Here is a 16,619-nt window from a genome sequence, read left to right as displayed (position 1 = left end):
TTCACACGCTACGCCAGCTTGAGTTCAATGATTTAATTAATGACTTCGCTTTCCAGAAAAGTAGGAAAGTGCCCTTGTAAGTTGACCCATGGCTGTCAAACTGAATGCGCAAAGCTGTGTGCCACTGCTGTTTGGGACATTATGTGTGTGAAAGGATGAAATGTTTCACACAGCCTAACATTTTGAGATTTATTTCTGAGAAGCAAGATATTTTTCTTTCTTTGTTATCACTCTGGCAGCACGGTGGTGTAGTGGTTAGCGCTGTCGCCTCACAGCAAGAAGGTCCGGGTTCGAGCCCCGTGGCCAGCGAGGGCCTTTCTGTGTGGAGTTTGCATGTTCTCCCCGTGTCCGCGTGGGTTTCCTCTGGGTGCTCCGGTTTCCCCCACAGTCCAAAGACATGCAGGTTAGGTTAACTGGTGACTCTAAATTGACCGTAGGTGTGAATGTGAGTGTGAATGGTTGTCTGTGTCTATTGCCGCTTTTCCACTACAAACGCGACTGAGTTGGGCTGAGTCGAGCTGAGCGGGGCTGTTGGAGTTGCATTTCGACTACAACCGCGCTGAACCGTGCTGGCTGGAAGTGGGTGGACACATTGGGTGGAGTTAGCGAAAGTGGGTGGACGTCAGGTGATGTCGTTAGGTGGCACAAACAGTGACATCAGTGATCTTTTAAGCGGTAGTCTCACAACCCGGAGAGTAAACAATAAACATGGAGGACATGGAGTTGTTAATGTTGCTGGCCTTGGTGCTGTGGCTTGTTGTCACCGACAACGCCAACAGATACTGGCAAGAGCGTATAGATGAGGCGAGGCGCATAAGGCTTCAGAAATTCTCGTAATTCGTAATTCTTCTTCTTCCGGGTTTATAGTGTTTACAGATCCCAGCGTGCTCGCGGGGCGTGTGAGGATACTCCTCCTCACCAATCAGTGCACAGGGGAGTGTCTCCTCACACCCCTCGCCTCACTCAGCTCGCTTTGGCTCGCTTCAGCCCCACTCCAAAACGGTGCGAGTTTTGGGTGCTAAGCAGGGCTGAAGCGAGCTGAGTCGTGCTGTTTTTAGATAGTCGAAACGTGAGCCGTGTCGGGCTGAAGTGAGCTGAAGCGAGCTGAAAAAGGGTAGTGGAAAAGGGCCATAAGTGTCAGCCCTGTGATGACCTGGCGACTTGTCCAGGGTGTACCCCGCCTTTCGCCTGTAGTCAGCTGGGATAGGCTCCAGCTTGCCTGCGACCCTGTTGAAGGATAAAGCGGCTACAGATAATAAGATGAGATGTTATCGCTCTTTGTTTTCACAAGTTAAAAGTCGCCTGGATTCCAAAATGAAAACGAAGGGTTATATACCAAATGAATGTTCTTGTTCTGAATACTACAGAAACTGTTGTAGGCCTCGGTTATGTTCTTGACATGTTGTTCATTGACTCACTCATTCAAAGGCTTGCTGAGGCTAAACTTTAGTTAACCAGACTTGTTAACCGTGATGTCTGATGGAGTTTTTCACCATGCAGTTGCCTATTTCACCATTGCTTTTTCTCGATTAAATAGGTGTTGATGGATATAAAGTTTTATCGTTCAATAGTATTTCTAATTGTGCCGCTGTCATTATTTAAGTTTCTGTGTCTAGTTAGACAGGCACGTCTGAGGGGGTGAATTTGCTGAGCGCAGTTGACAACAGGCGGGGGCGGGGCCTCGGGGGTGTGTCTGCCCAGGGCCTCAGTAAGGGTTAACGCGGCCCTGAGTGTGATTGTCGTGTTTAAGGGTTTTAAAAAGTGAATGTAAACAGGCTGAAATTGTTTGTAAAGCTGAGGCGCTACCGAACCAGCCGAGCACAACCGATCCCAGTCCAAGGAACCGCGTCCAGGGATTTACTTCCGGGACCAGCGGTGACGCAGCACGCAACGGCGCCGTGGCCACACCCACTTCTCCTTCTCTAACGTCCAGTTTGAGGTTTGGTGGTGGTGGAGGGATCAGTGCACACACCGCGGGGAAAACACACACACACTACAGGATTCTATCGCACCTGGCGGAATGGAAGGGGTTCGAGTCCCAGTGCGGGGGTGAAGCTGGTTTTGGAGCCGCAGACCGGGGGGTTGTGTTTATGCGCCACTGTGTGTTATTATACCCGGAGCTACAAGTCGGTGGTGACGTCATAACGGTGAGCCACTGCTCTGTATTTTATTTATTTAATATTAATAGCGTTATTTTTGCTGTGAAGTGTTGAGTTTCGGATTGGTGTCGACCTCAGGACACCATAATCCCAGGGTAATCCCTCTGGCCTGATTTTCCACACGCTCTTTTGTTTGTTTGTTTGTTTATTATTAGTATTATTAAACATTCTTCAGGATCTGGCCAAACTAACAGGCTCCAAAAGTGTGTGTGTGTGGTTTTTTTTTAAAACTTTTTTTTTATTTTTCCATTATTCTGACCCTGGTCCCATGGATATGCATAACACTTCAGGCGTGTGTGTGGACTTTATCTCTCATACACACGCATGGCAGGATGTTATGACGTCACAACTCACTCCTTAGACTCTGACATAGTGATGAGTCACGTAAAGCTGTGCACCACGAGTTTCATGGACACGGGTGCAGCCAGATGTTTATTTTACCTGCCTACATGATGATTCACACACACGTTATTTATTAAACTGTTACTAAAAGGTCTAAATCTCGTCTCGTTATCTGTAGCCGCTTTATCCTGTTCTACAGGGTCGCAGGCAAGCTGGAGCCTATCCCAGCTGACTACGGGCGAAAGGCGGGGTTCACCCTGGACAAGTCGCCAGGTCATCACAGGGCTGACACATATGCCGCTTTTCCACTACAAACGCGGCTGAGTCGGGCTGAGCCGTGCCGTGCTGAGTCGAGCTGAGTGGGGGTGTTGGAGTTGCATTTCGACTACCACCGCGCTGAACCGTGCTGGCTGGAAGTGGGTGGACACATTGGGTGGAGTTAGCGAAAGTGGGTGGACGTCACGTGATGTCGTTAAGCGGCGCAAACAGTGACATCAGTGATCTTTTAAGCGGTAGTCTCACGACCCGGATAGTAAACAATAAACATGGAGGACATGGAGTCGTTAGTGTTGCTGGTCTTGGTGCTGTGGCTTGTTGTCACCGACAACGCCAACAGATACTGGCAAGAGCGTATAGATGAGGCGAGGCGCATAAGGATTCAGAAATTCTCGTAATTCGTAATTATTCTTCTTCCGGGTTTACGGTGTTTACAGATCCCAGTGTGCTCGCGGGGCGTGTGTGGGCATGTGAGGACACTCCTCCTCACCAATCAGTGCACAGGGGAGTGTCTGCTCACGCCCCCAGCCTCACTCAGCTCGGTTTGGCTCGCTTCAGCCCTACTCCAAAACGGTGCGAGTTTTGGGGGCTAAGCAGGGCTGAAGCGAGCTGAGTCGTGCTGTTTTGAGATAGTCGAAACGCGAGCCGTGTCGGGCTGAAGCGAGCTGAAAAAGGGTAGTGGAAAAGGGCCAATAGACACAGACAACCATTCACACTCACATTCACAACTATGGTCAATTTAGAGTCACCAGTTAACCTAACCTGCATGTCTTTGGACTGTGGGGGAAACCGGAGCACCCAGAGGAAACCCACGGGGAGAACATGCAAACTCCGCACAGAAAGGCCCTCGCCGGCCACAGGGCTCGAACCCGGACCTTCTTGCTGTGAGGTGACAGCGCTAACCACTACACCACCGTGCCGCCACTTATTTTATATTATTTCCTATTTAATATGGAAAGAAAGAAAGCATGACTTTTATTCATCACATGCTTGTGAAATTCCTCTCTGCATTTAACCCATCTGAAACAGTGAACACACACAGAGCAGTCCATGCTAACAGCACCCGGGGAGCAGTTGGGAGTTCGGTGCCTTGCTCAAGTGCACCTCAGCCTAAGGCCGTCCCATATTAACCTAACCACGCCTTCACTGGCTGCTGGGCTCAAACCCAGAACCTTCTTGCTGTGAGGCGACCGTGCTAACCACTACACCACTGTAATTATTTTGGAATTATTTTGCTCTGGTCTTCATGTTGCTGTTTTTATGATGACATTCGGATGTTTGTAAAGTATATCCGTGTAATATCGCCATGGTTTGTGCGCCATCACATCCCTAACGCTGGGAAAGCTAGCATGCTAAACTAAACTACAGTAGACTAGCAATAGCTAACTACCTGAAGTGGTAAAAAACAAGCCGTACAGGATCTCGGTCCCCCTCTGATCCTGTAGCCTCGTACACTGCACATGTCAAACTACTGGCTGTGATCAAACAGGACTGTTTACAGTTATGAACCCATTGGTTCCAGGTTTCTGTGCAGAACTGTTGAGTCTCCCTGAGAGACGGGCCATAGAACCGTAAACGAAACCTGGGGCGCATCGCTGTGGTGGAAATGAAATTGGAACAAAGTCCTCTTCTTTGGTAAAGAATGGGTTCTCTGGATGGTTGACGGTTGTAAGCTTTTAAAGAGGCTCCACAAAAACCTTTTCTGAAAGGGAACGCCCTAGTTACGGGGTTCCACATAGAACCATTTTTTTTTTCCAGGATTGTAACCTGAGGAACTCTTCTTATGGAATGGGTTGGGTCACTTTCTGTTTCTGGACGCTGAACAACTTCATAAAGCTGACTGAGCAGGATGGGTGTGTGTGTATACACAGAAAGAAAGGAAGCACAACTTTATTCATCACATACTTGTGAAATTCCTCTCTGCATTTGAAGCAGTAAACACACACATGAGCAATGAGCACACACATACTCAGAGCAGTGGGCAGCCATGTTAACAGCGCCTGGGGAGCAGTTGGGAGTTCAGTGCCTCGCTCAAGGGCACCTCAGCCCAAGGCCTCCTATATTAACCTAACCTGCATGTCTCTGGACTGTGAGGGAAACCGGAGCACCCAGAGGAAACCCACGCAGACACGGGGAGAACATGCAAACTCCACACAGAAAGGCCCTCGCCGGCCGCTGGGCTCGAACCCAGAACCTTCTTGCTGTGAGGCAACCGTGCTAACCACTACACCACCATGCTGAAAATAATTATTGCTTGATGAGGGATTTGTTTTTCAATTAAAGGTTGGATTTTTCTCATTTTTTCAGCGCGAGATGAAGCGACTTCACCAAAAGGTGGATTTTTTTCGTTTACCTTGATGGCACTTTACACACTATTGGCGTTATCTTAACCAGCTTCCTGAGGTCGTCACCTAGAACGCTTTTCAATTAACAGGTGCCTCGTCAAAAGGTCGTTAGTGGAGGAGTTTCTTGCCTTCTTAATGTGTCTGAAATCAAACAGTAAATAATAATAATAAGTAAATAGCCCGAATCCATCAAGAACCGAACAACTAAGTAAAGAGAAACAACATCCGTCATTACGTTAAGACATGAAGTGATTTAATTCATAAAAATAATGAATCGAATTACAACCCCGATTCTAAAAAAGTTGGGACAAAGTACAAATTGTAAATAAAAACGGAATGCAATGATGTGGAAGTTTCAAAATTCCATATTTTATTCAGAATAGAACATAGATGACATATCAAATGTTTAAACTGAGAAAATGTATCATTTAAAGAGAAAAATTAGGTGATTTTAAATTTCATGACAACAACACATCTCAAAAAAGTTGGGACAAGGCCATGTTTCCCACTGTGAGACATCCCCTTTTCTCTTCACAACAGTCTGTAAACGTCTGGGGACTGAGGAGACAAGTTGCTCAAGTTTAGGGATAGGAATGTTAACCCATTCTTGTCTAATGTAGGATTCTAGTTGCTCAACTGTCTTAGGTCTTTTTTGTCGTATCTTCCGTTTTATGATGCGCCAAATGTTTTCTATGGGTGAAAGATCTGGACTGCAGGCTGGCCAGTTCAGTACCCGGACCCTTCTTCTACGCAGCCATGATGCTGTAATTGATGCAGTATGTGGTTTGGCATTGTCATGTTGGAAAATGCAAGGTCTTCCCTGAAAGAGACGTCGTCTGGATGGGAGCATATGTTGCTCTAGAACCTGGATATACCTTTCAGCATTGATGGTGTCTTTCCAGATGTGTAAGCTGCCCATGCCACACGCACTAATGCAACCCCATACCATCAGAGATGCAGGCTTCTGAACTGAGCGCTGATAACAACTCGGGTCGTCCTTCTCCTCTTTAGTCCGAATGACACGGCGTCCCTGATTTCCATAAAGAACTTCAAATTTTGATTCGTCTGACCACAGAACAGTTTTCCACTTTGCCACAGTCCATTTTAAATGAGCCTTGGCCCAGAGAAGACGTCTGCGCTTCTGGATCATGTTTAGATACGGCTTCTTCTTTGAACTATAGAGTTTTAGCTGGCAACGGCGGATGGCACGGTGAATTGTGTTCACAGATAATGTTCTCTGGAAATATTCCTGAGCCCATTTTGTGATTTCCAATACAGAAGCATGCCTGTATGTGATGCAGTGCCGTCTAAGGGCCCGAAGATCACGGGCACCCAGTATGGTTTTCCGGCCTTGACCCTTACGCACAGAGATTCTTCCAGATTCTCTGAATCTTTTGATGATATTATGCACTGTAGCTGATGATATGTTCAAACTCTTTGCAATTTTACACTGTCGAACTCCTTTCTGATATTGCTCCACTATTTGTCGGTGCAGAATTAGGGGGATTGGTGATCCTCTTCCCATCTTTACTTCTGAGAGCCGCTGCCACTCCAAGATGCTCTTTTTATACCCAGTCATGTTAATGACCTATTGCCAATTGACCTAATGAGTTGCAATTTGGTCCTCCAGCTGTTCCTTTTTTGTACCTTTAACTTTTCCAGCCTCTTATTGCCCCTGTCCCAACTTTTTTGAGATGTGTTGCTGTCATGAAATTTCAAATGAGCCAATATTTGGCATGAAATTTAAAAATGTCTTACTTTCGACATTTGATATGTTGCCTATGTTCTATTGTGAATACAATACCAGTTTTTGAGATTTGTAAATTATTGCATTCCGTTTTTATTTACAATTTGTACTTTGTCCCAACTTTTTTGGAATCGGGGTTGTAGACAGAAGGCGTGTCCAAACTCTTCACTGTGTGTGTGTGTGTGTGAGAGAGAGATAAACCTGAAATGATCACACAAACAAAGCAGTGAAATACTGTAACTTTTCTGTTTATTTTCAGTTCTGTTTCTTTGTTGCCTTAAACATTCGAAGTTTGATTCTGTAATCAAAGTTTGATTCTCTAAGACTATCCACTTCTGCATAGGATTTAAATTTCACTCAGAGACATTTAAAACTACACAAAATACAACACACACACACGCTTCACTCTTATTATTATTATTATTATTATTAATGAGGAAGAACACCACTTCCAAAGAATGTCAAATAAATATGATACTAAATTTAATATGACAATATCTCTACTGATAAAACATAGTATAATATCTTCTGATTTAATTATTTGTTTTTAAATTATTTATTGATTTACTTTCATAAATGTTCAGGAAGTTTGTGTTATTTATTAGTTTCTTTAATGAATACATAACCATGATTGGTTGGTTGGTTTGCCTAAATGTACAGCCACAGCCGTGATTGACAAACAAACAAACGAATAAATAAATTAACGGGTAAGTAAATAAACAACACAATGTGACAAACTATATGGTGTAACAACTTCAGGAGTAGATTATTTATTTGTTTCTCGTCATAAATATTACATACACACTCATACTAAATAATGTATTAAATTCACAGGAACAAACTGACTCATGAAAAAAAACACTTGCTGATTTATTCATTAAAAAAAATAAATCATCAGAATTCTAACAATAATTTCTGTTGTCATTTGTTGATTATGAGTGTGGCTGTATATTACGAGTGTACTGACAGAAGGAAGATGCGAAACGCTCACATTCATCTTTACACACACGCGCAGAGGGCTGTGTATTGAATATTGATCGTAGTGAGAGATTAATGTCGAATCTGCAGACTGGGGCTATATTTAGAGTCTCTCTCACACACACACACACACACACACACACACTCTTCCCTTAAAGTGGGACATCATTTACAGCAGGAAGAAGAGGAGGAGTCGAGCAGAAAACAGAGATCTATTAAAAAATTTCCACTCATTTGTGTTCCTGTAACTTGAGCTCTCATTATGTTTTGTTTTTTCAGGGGGGCTACAAGGCATAGTTTGCCACGTTGTGTTGTTTATTTACTTACCCGTTAATTTACTGTATTTATTCATTTGTTTGTCAATCACGGCTGTGGCTGTACGTTTAAGCAAACCAACCAACCAATCATGGTTATGTATTCATTAAAGAAACTAATAAATAACACAAACTTCCTGAACATTTATGAAAGTAAATCAATAAATAATTTAAAAATAAATAATTAAATCAGAAGATATTATACTATGTTTTATCAGTAGAGATATTGTCATATTAAATTTAGTATCATATTTATTTGACATTCTTTGGAAGTGTTGTTCTTTCTCATTAATAATAACGAGTGACGTGTGTGTGTGTGTGTGTGTGTGTGTGTGTGTGTGTGTGTGTGTGTGTGTTGTATTTTGTGTAGTTTTAAATATCTCAGGGAGTGAAATTTAAATCTTATGAGGAAGTGGCTAGTCTTAGAGAATCAAACTTGGATTACAGGAAATGACCTTAAAAACATGAAGGAAGTGTTCATTTGGAATGTTTAAGGGAACAAAGAAACAGAACTGAAAATAAACAGAAACGTGACAGCATTTCACTGCTTTGTGTTTGTGATCATTTCAGGTTTATCTCTGTCTCTCACACACACACACACACACACACACACAGTGAAGAGTTTGGACACGCCTTCTGTCTAATTCGATTCATTATTTTTATGAATTAAGTCAATTCAATTCAATGCCTTCATTGTCATTATACGTCAAGTACAACGAAATTATGCTGCTACTCCAACTCGGTACTCAATACCATCAGTAAATAGTAAGAACAAAAATAGAACACTAAAACAATGAAAAACATCTATACAGAATGCAATCAAGAATAAAAAGTGCAACGTGAAGCGTTCATAAGTGAAAGTGTGGCTTAGGCAGTTGTCATTTCTGTTTGTTTAGGTATGTTATGGCATATATGGGAAGAAACTGTTTATGAATCTAGTGGTTCTGGATTTGATGGACCTATAACGCCTGCCAGAGGGCAACAGTTCAAACAGATGGCGACCTGGGTGAGAATTGTCCTTGGTGATAGTTGTGCTCTGGAGAGAATACGGGAGTGTGCGGTGTCTGACAGAGAGGGAAGGGGGCAGCCGATGATTCTCTCCAGAGCTTTCTTATCGGCAGCAGAGCACCCCGCGAACCACACAGAGATGCAGTGTGTCAGGATGCTTTCTATTGTCGACCTGTAGAAAGACACCAACAGCTTCTGAGACAGATCGTTTTTCCTGAGTACTCTCAGGAAGTGAAGACATTGTTGAGCTTTCTTTACAGTTGCCTGTGTGTTTAGTGACCATGCTGTGTTGTCTGTGATGTGGATGCCCAGAAGTTTGAATGAGTTCACTGTTTCCACACACACATTATTAATGAGGAGAGGCTGATGGTTTAAGTTGTGTTTCCTGATCAGTTCTTTTGTTTTTGTGGCATTGAGGATGAGGTTGTTTGCAGAGCACCACTCGGACAGGCACAGGACTTCTTGCCTGTAGGCAGACTCATCGCTGCCTGTAATGAGTCCAACCATTTCATGTCTTAAAGGGATAGTTCGGGATTTTTGACATGAATCTGTATGGCATCCCCATCAATAGTGTCGTGCAAACACTGACTTACCCCGACAGCATCCTGTGAGTCCAGTTCTTGTCCAGTTTTGGTCCAGACGAAAGTAGTCCGGCAAGTTTGTTGGGGTCACGAAAGTAAAACGTTTTTCGTCTCAAAACAGTATGTGTTCAAAAGAGTGATATATTTGCATCACAAAACCGTTGCCAAATAAAAAGTCAGACCTCGAAATCGCTTGGCACTATTTTCTCTCCCTTCTTATCACTGCGCACTGCCGCCAGGTGACAGCGAAACGCAGACCCACTAAGCTGGTGGGAGACCAAGGCTGCACTCTATCCACGGCTTACACACGTGATGGCACGGAGGGTGTGTATAGTGGCAGCATCTGTCCCCCCAGAGAGGATCTTTTCAAAAGCAGGACAGATTATAACAGAGGAGAAATAGAATCAGAATTAACTAGTTAATTGCAGCAATTAAAGGAATAGGTAGGAAAAGGAAGGCGCAAAGACACCGCGCAGCGCCTGAAAACGGGTTTTCAGGCGCTGCGCACCCGTTTTCAGGCGCTGCGCGGTGTCTTTGCGCCTGCAGCGGTGCTTTGCCTGTGCTGTGGCTGAAAATAGTTCCAGATATAAATTGGTCTAGTAAATCCCTTCGTGTTAATTTGCATTGATATGTGTACTCGATGTGACTGTACAAGTCATGAGAAATAATTATAAACAATCTTGAGTTATTTAATTCACTTTTGCAACAACAATGCTAGCTGGACACGCCGGATTACAGCGACTAAGCTAAGCTAACCGGGGCGTTTATAGATCAGGACAATGGCTGGGTCGGCTACAAAACGCTTTGGCTCACTCATCCAACTCTAGGGACTGCAGGGACTGACTCAATTTCACCTGGGGGTGGCGTATTCCTTTAAATCAAAAATAAAATCTCAGGAGCCGAAAGAGCCGGCTCCTTATAGTAAGAAGAGCCAAAAGAGCCGAAATTCCCATCACTAGTAAACAATGAATGAAACAGCCGTGGCTGTCACCTGGCGGCAGAGCGCAGTGATACCGAGGGAGAGAAAATAGTGCCAAGCGATTTCGAGGTCTGACTTTTTATTTGACAACGGTTTTGTGATGCAAATATATCACTCTTTTGAACACGTACTGTTTTGAGACGAAAAACGTTTTACTTTCGTGACCCCAACAAACTTGCCGGACTACTTTCGTCTGGACCAAAACTGGACAAGAACTGGACTCACAGGATGCTGTCAGGGGTAAGTCAGTGTGTTTGCACGACACTATTGATGGGGATGCCATACAGATTCATGTCAAAAATCCCGAACTATCCCTTTAATGTAATGACGGATGTTGTTTCTCTTGACTTAGTTGTTCGGTTCTTGATGGATTTGGGCTATTTACTTATTATTTACTGTTTGATTTCAGAATCAAACAGTAAGCCTTAGAAAGCTTCATTTCATTTTTGGCATCATTGCATTTTACGTAAAAATACCTTTTTTGTTAATACCCCTTTAATGCATAACATGGGTCTAAAAAGACCCGTATTCATTTTCTATGCAATTTCACCAAAGGCTTAGTTTTTCTTAGCTATATTGTAAAATGATCTTGATTCCTCATGCAATAATGCATCTTTTTATGATTTATGGAGTATTTATTCCCAGCACCAATACTTAATTTTCATACTTTATGGTTACTCTTTGAAGTAGAAGACATTTTACATAATTATGTATTATTTAGACACATGGATCTAAAAAGACCCGCTTTCATTTTCTATGTAATACTGTTCAAGGATCAGTTCTTTGCAGTATTTTCTTTGGCAAAAATGTATAGCAGTCCCAGCATTTTTCTGTCTACCTAGAAGACCCACATAGGGGCCATTTGGCCCGACCGCTTTTCCCCAATACACTAATCACTCATTTTGTTATGGTAATGAGGCTGTTAGTGGCAGTGTGTGGGGTGAGGAGGTCACATTTCACACACTTCACACTTCAGTGGTGAAGCCATGTTGGCTACTTCTGTGTGAATGTGAGAATGAGGAATAAAAACACATTCTATTCTAAAATGTGAACATGTGAATGTCCCATGTGACCATAACGACTCATGTGACTGCAACCAGACAATTGTTTGATGGATAAATAACTCAGTGCACATGGACTATCGCTTCAGTTCCCTCAAGAATTTTGTGGTGAAAGAAGCTCCTCTCCAAGGAACGAAGATGCAGAGATTCAACATTCAACAGGCATTGTAAGATTTCATTTCTAAGCTGTAAGGTAACTAACAGCCACATTTCCATAACAAAATGAATGTCTACAGGGAGGACTTGGGGCCAATTGGCCCTCTTGTGGGTTTTCTAGGTAAAAAGGCCAAATGGTCCCTGTCTGGGACTTCTAAATCATTCAAAATTACAATTATTTCATATCTGACTTATGATATTTAAATTATTTAAAAGTATAAAACAATACATTGATTCGGAGCATTGCATGAAAAGAGTTTATTCAAAGACTTACTGTAACAAGAACTTATTTTCTGAATGACATATTCAGAAATAATTCTGAATGAATATAATTCTGATTCTATAATTCTGAATGAATTCTGAATGAATTCTGAATGTTTTACATAAAACATGTAAAACAGTAAAATGACTGTGACTGAGATTGTAAAATATGAATACTAAACAGTAAGTTGATAATGTCAGTGAACCACTATAAAACGGACCTGGTATGTAAATACACTAAGTAAAACTGCATATAATCATGGGAAAAGGTCAGTATTGACCTACATTGTTACAGCTTTCTCAGTTCTTGCACATTTCACAAATCACCTGAGTGAATTTGTGTTCTTTGCACACAGGCCGTGCACATCGGGAGCATGAGTGAGACACTTTTTTTTGTCTCGCGCATAGGGACACAGGCTGCACCTCTTTCTCTTACTCTGCAAGACACGGTTTGGCTCCTGTGGCTGGATGAACTGCCTCTGTAAGCCACACATCTCCATTGCCTGAATGACATGCTTCTGCAGATGGAGACTGGTCTCCAGTCGCCTCCTCATGTGAGGCATGATTAGCTCTTGAGCCAATTCCTTGATGAAGAGGCGCCGGGCATTTGGCACACCACCCATATAATCAGGGTGATGTGCTGTAAAAACAGTGAATGCATTCAGAGCAGCAACATCGACCACATTTTGCCAGAGCACCATAGGCCACCTCCTTGTTCGCCGCTTTGATGTGTATGTTTGGACCATTTGGTCCATGAGATCCACGCCTCCTTTGGTTTTATTGTAGTACTGTATGACCTCTGGCATGTCATTTTGGAGTTTTGAAGTTCTGATTCTTCACAATCAACAGGTCAACAGTGATCAACAGTGGTCCGCAGTATTTGTGTTCCTGACTGGAAACAGTTGCAAATATATTTTAGTTCCTAATGTGAGTCACTTTAGATCTATGTCTGCAATAATAGATCAATTATTTGTCTGTGCTTGTTTATAATATATAAAATAAATAATAGTGTTGTACATAGAAAACTACCTAATTTATGACATTTTAATCCATTTCCTATTTAAAATATAATAATTGTGGAAGTTGTAACTGGAAAAAAACAACAACAACTTACATTTCCATTATAAATGAATGCGGGTCTTTTTAGACCCATGTCTAGAAATTAGTGTAGTAATTCCAAATCCATGTAGAAAAATAAAAAATCACTTTCCTTACATTAAGGAGTACCTAAATAATTACTTTTATAAGTATAATGGGATTAATTGTATTGGTTTTAGAAGTTGTGAGAGTGAATATAACATTAATGCTTGGAATTACATTGGAAATGAATGCGGGTCTAGGTGACGACCTCAGGAAGCTGGTTAAGATAACGCCAATAGTGTGTAAAGTGCCATCAAGGTAAATGAAAAAAAAATCCACCTTTTGGTGAAGTCGCTTCATCTCGCGCTGAAAAAATGAGAAAAATCCAACCTTTAATTGAAAAACAAATCCCTCATCAAGCAATAATTATTTTCAACAACAACAAAAAACCATGTTCCATTATTATTGACCCCCCACGTTTAATACTTTATACACCCTCCATTTGCGAGTAAAACAGCACAGAGTCTCTCCTGTAACATTTTTATAAGGTTGGAGATCCAGAGCAGGGCATTGAGCCCATTCCTCTTTACACAATCTCTCCACATCATCCAGGGTCCTCGACCCTCTCTTGTGCGCTCTCTCTCTCTCTCTCTCTCTCTCTCTCTCTCTCTCCTCTTCAGCTCCGCCTGCAGGTTTTCATTGGGGTTCAGGGCAGAAGGTTGATTCTGTGTTAACCATTTTAGTCAGTCCCCCCAGGATTTCGCGGGCCTTTTTTGTGATTGTTGCGGGCTAAAATGTCCGATGTTGCGGGGTTTTTCCAAAAAATTGTGATGAAAGTTGCGGTGTTTTGTAGGTTTTTGTTGCAATTACATTGCAGGAGGAAGTGAAAGTTGCGAGAAATTGTTGTGATTTTCTCTTTTTGTGATTAAAATTGAGTGATATGTTAAATATTAAGTTATTACTGAAAAACTATTGATTAAAAAAAACAAAGACACTGAGAAATGGTCCTATAAACAACTTTACCAATATAAAAGATTACCAGGACTACAAAAATGCAGAAAAATAGGCTTTACTTATCCAAATGCACCTGTTGGTTCAAAAGTTAAAGTGCAGAGAACCTCACAGCACAACATGAAGTTACCTTAAAATATAATATAAATGCCTCAGCTTTCATGTAAGAAAAAAAAAACTATTAATACTAGTACTGTGTGCAGGCAGTCTCTCCTGAAGACTAAATTAAACAATAATTATAAACTAATAAAATAAATGGCTCAGGCTTCATAGAAGAAAAAAAACAATTTGAAGAAAAAAAAACAATCTGAACAAAATCTCACAGTATGATGCTGAAGCTGCCTAAACAATGGAAAATAAAATACCATTTTGGCAAAAATGTTGGCATCCATTAATTTTTTGTATTAAGTAAAAAAAAAATAATGTAAAGTGCACACAGTCCTTCACTGTAAACATAACACACTTTCAGTAACAGAATTTAAGCCTATATAGACACTGACTCGCACATGCAGTGTTGCCAGATACTGCTGACATTTTCCAGCCCAAAATATGTTCAAAACCCACCAAAATGCACTTGAAAAGGCCCAATTGAGCAGGAAACCGCCCAATCTGGCAACACTGGAAGTAAGGCGGAAGGTAGCTTGTCGACGTCACCTCAAGACGACGCCAACGATTGGTCAAATTTGCGGGAAAGTTGCAGTGATTGGATATAATTGCAACACCGCCCTGAATTCGCGGGGATTGGTTGAATGTACGTTGAAGTTGCAAATCGTGAAATCCTGGAGGGTCTGTTTAGTGTTGATTTGGACATCAGATCATTGTCCTGCTGGAAGATCCAATGACGATCTGGTTTTAGTTTCCTCTCAGAAGCAGCCAGATTCTGATTTAAAATGTCCTGGTGTTTCATGGAGTCCATGATTCCGTGGACCTGAACAAGGTTTCCAGGGTCTTTGGAGGAAAAACAGCCCCAAAACATCACAGAACCTCACCATATTTTACAGTTGGGATCGGGTTCTTTTCGTTATAGCTGTCCTTCTTTTTACTCCAAACCCACAGTGAGTGTTTATTGGGAAAGACATTTTTGTTCCATCAGACCAGAGAACACAGCTCCAGTCAAAGTTGTTGTAACGTTTCACAAACTTCCGGTGCTTATGTTTGTGGTTAACTGACAGAAAAGGCTTTTTTTTTTTTCCTGGAATGCTCCAAGCCAACAGATTATTTGGAAGTGGAGTCTGATGGGGGTTTTGGAGATTTGGAAACCCCAAGATTTTACTTTTTCTTGTAATTCACCAACAGTGATCCTTGGGGGAGGTTTTTTGCCTCTCTTACCCTCCTCACTGTACGTGGGGTAAAATAAACTCTGCTCCTCTTCCAGGCGAGGGTCTAAAGGCCAATTTATGCTGACAACCCAGTCCTCGCAGATGGCGTCTGCGTAGCCCCCCCACCTTTGCAGACGCTCTGTGCGCACCTCCCAAAAATTGTGACCACCGCAGAAGCCTCGCAGACAGCGTCGCAGACAAGAGGGCTCTGATTGGTCCACTCTACATCCGCTGTACACGCACTTCCGCTTCCCTACTTTCCCGGTTTGTTTTGTTTTCACGACCGCCATTTTTAAAAACACGAGCGAAGATGGAGCAGCACGAAGAGCGGTTGATCGAGGAAGTGAGGAAGTACGTACATCTATACGACTCCAGTTCTAGTCATTATAAGTAACCGGAGGATAAACACTCCACTAACCACACCCACCAACTACTCCTAGCGATTTCGCGACTTCGCGCCCCCTTGCGTTGTGGCAGTGAATAACATCGCGCACGCCTATTACTCCCCGCTCAACGATAAATTACAACTGTCTGCGAAAAGCTATCTGCGATTTCAAGCCTTGTCGCAAGAGCATGCAGAGGCCCTAACAGTTCCAGTTGATGGCCACTTTTTTTTTTTATTATCGCCCTAACAGGACATAGGAAATGGACATATTCAGGCGAGGAGCTGCTTTATTTATTTTTATACCCATTCCTTGACTTAAGGTCAACACACTTCTCCCTCATTGGGTTTGTGTGTCTCTTATCATCCCCATGTTGATGTTGAGGGAATTTGGTCTCTGTGTCGCCTCATATTTGGTCCCCAGTTAATCAGGAAGTCATGGATTACAGCTTGAAAGTTCCTACACACTCCAATCAACTCAGAAATACTGATCATTATTTCTTGATGAGGGATTTGTTTTCCTCTGGAGAAATTTTTCAGTTAAAGGTTGGATTTTTGTCTTTTTTTTTTTTTCAGCGTAAGATGAAGCGACTTTGCCAAAAGGTGGATTTTTTTTTTCC

The 16,619-nt window shown here is 42.3% G+C and overlaps 1 protein-coding gene across 2 annotated transcripts in view; it reads left to right on the top strand.

The window, feature by feature from the left end:
- The first annotated feature begins 1,730 nt into the window (after positions 1-1,730).
- sgms1a (sphingomyelin synthase 1a) overlaps positions 1,731-16,619 on the top strand; it is a 31,215-nt gene continuing 16,326 nt past the window's right edge. The window contains exon 1 of one of the 2 annotated variants that reach the window (XM_060933293.1): positions 1,731-2,147. The gene's annotated coding sequence lies outside the window, so the exon portion shown is untranslated. Of the gene's footprint in view, positions 2,148-11,695; positions 11,958-16,619 lie in introns of those variants that run through there. The other variant, XM_060933295.1, reaches the window with a different exon arrangement.

This window comes from Neoarius graeffei, chromosome 11 (genome assembly GCF_027579695.1).
Source record: "Neoarius graeffei isolate fNeoGra1 chromosome 11, fNeoGra1.pri, whole genome shotgun sequence".
Classification (NCBI taxonomy): Eukaryota; Metazoa; Chordata; class Actinopteri; order Siluriformes; family Ariidae; genus Neoarius; species Neoarius graeffei.
The sequence above is the reverse complement of the archived record's forward strand: the minus strand, read 5'-3'. Positions and strand labels throughout refer to the sequence as shown.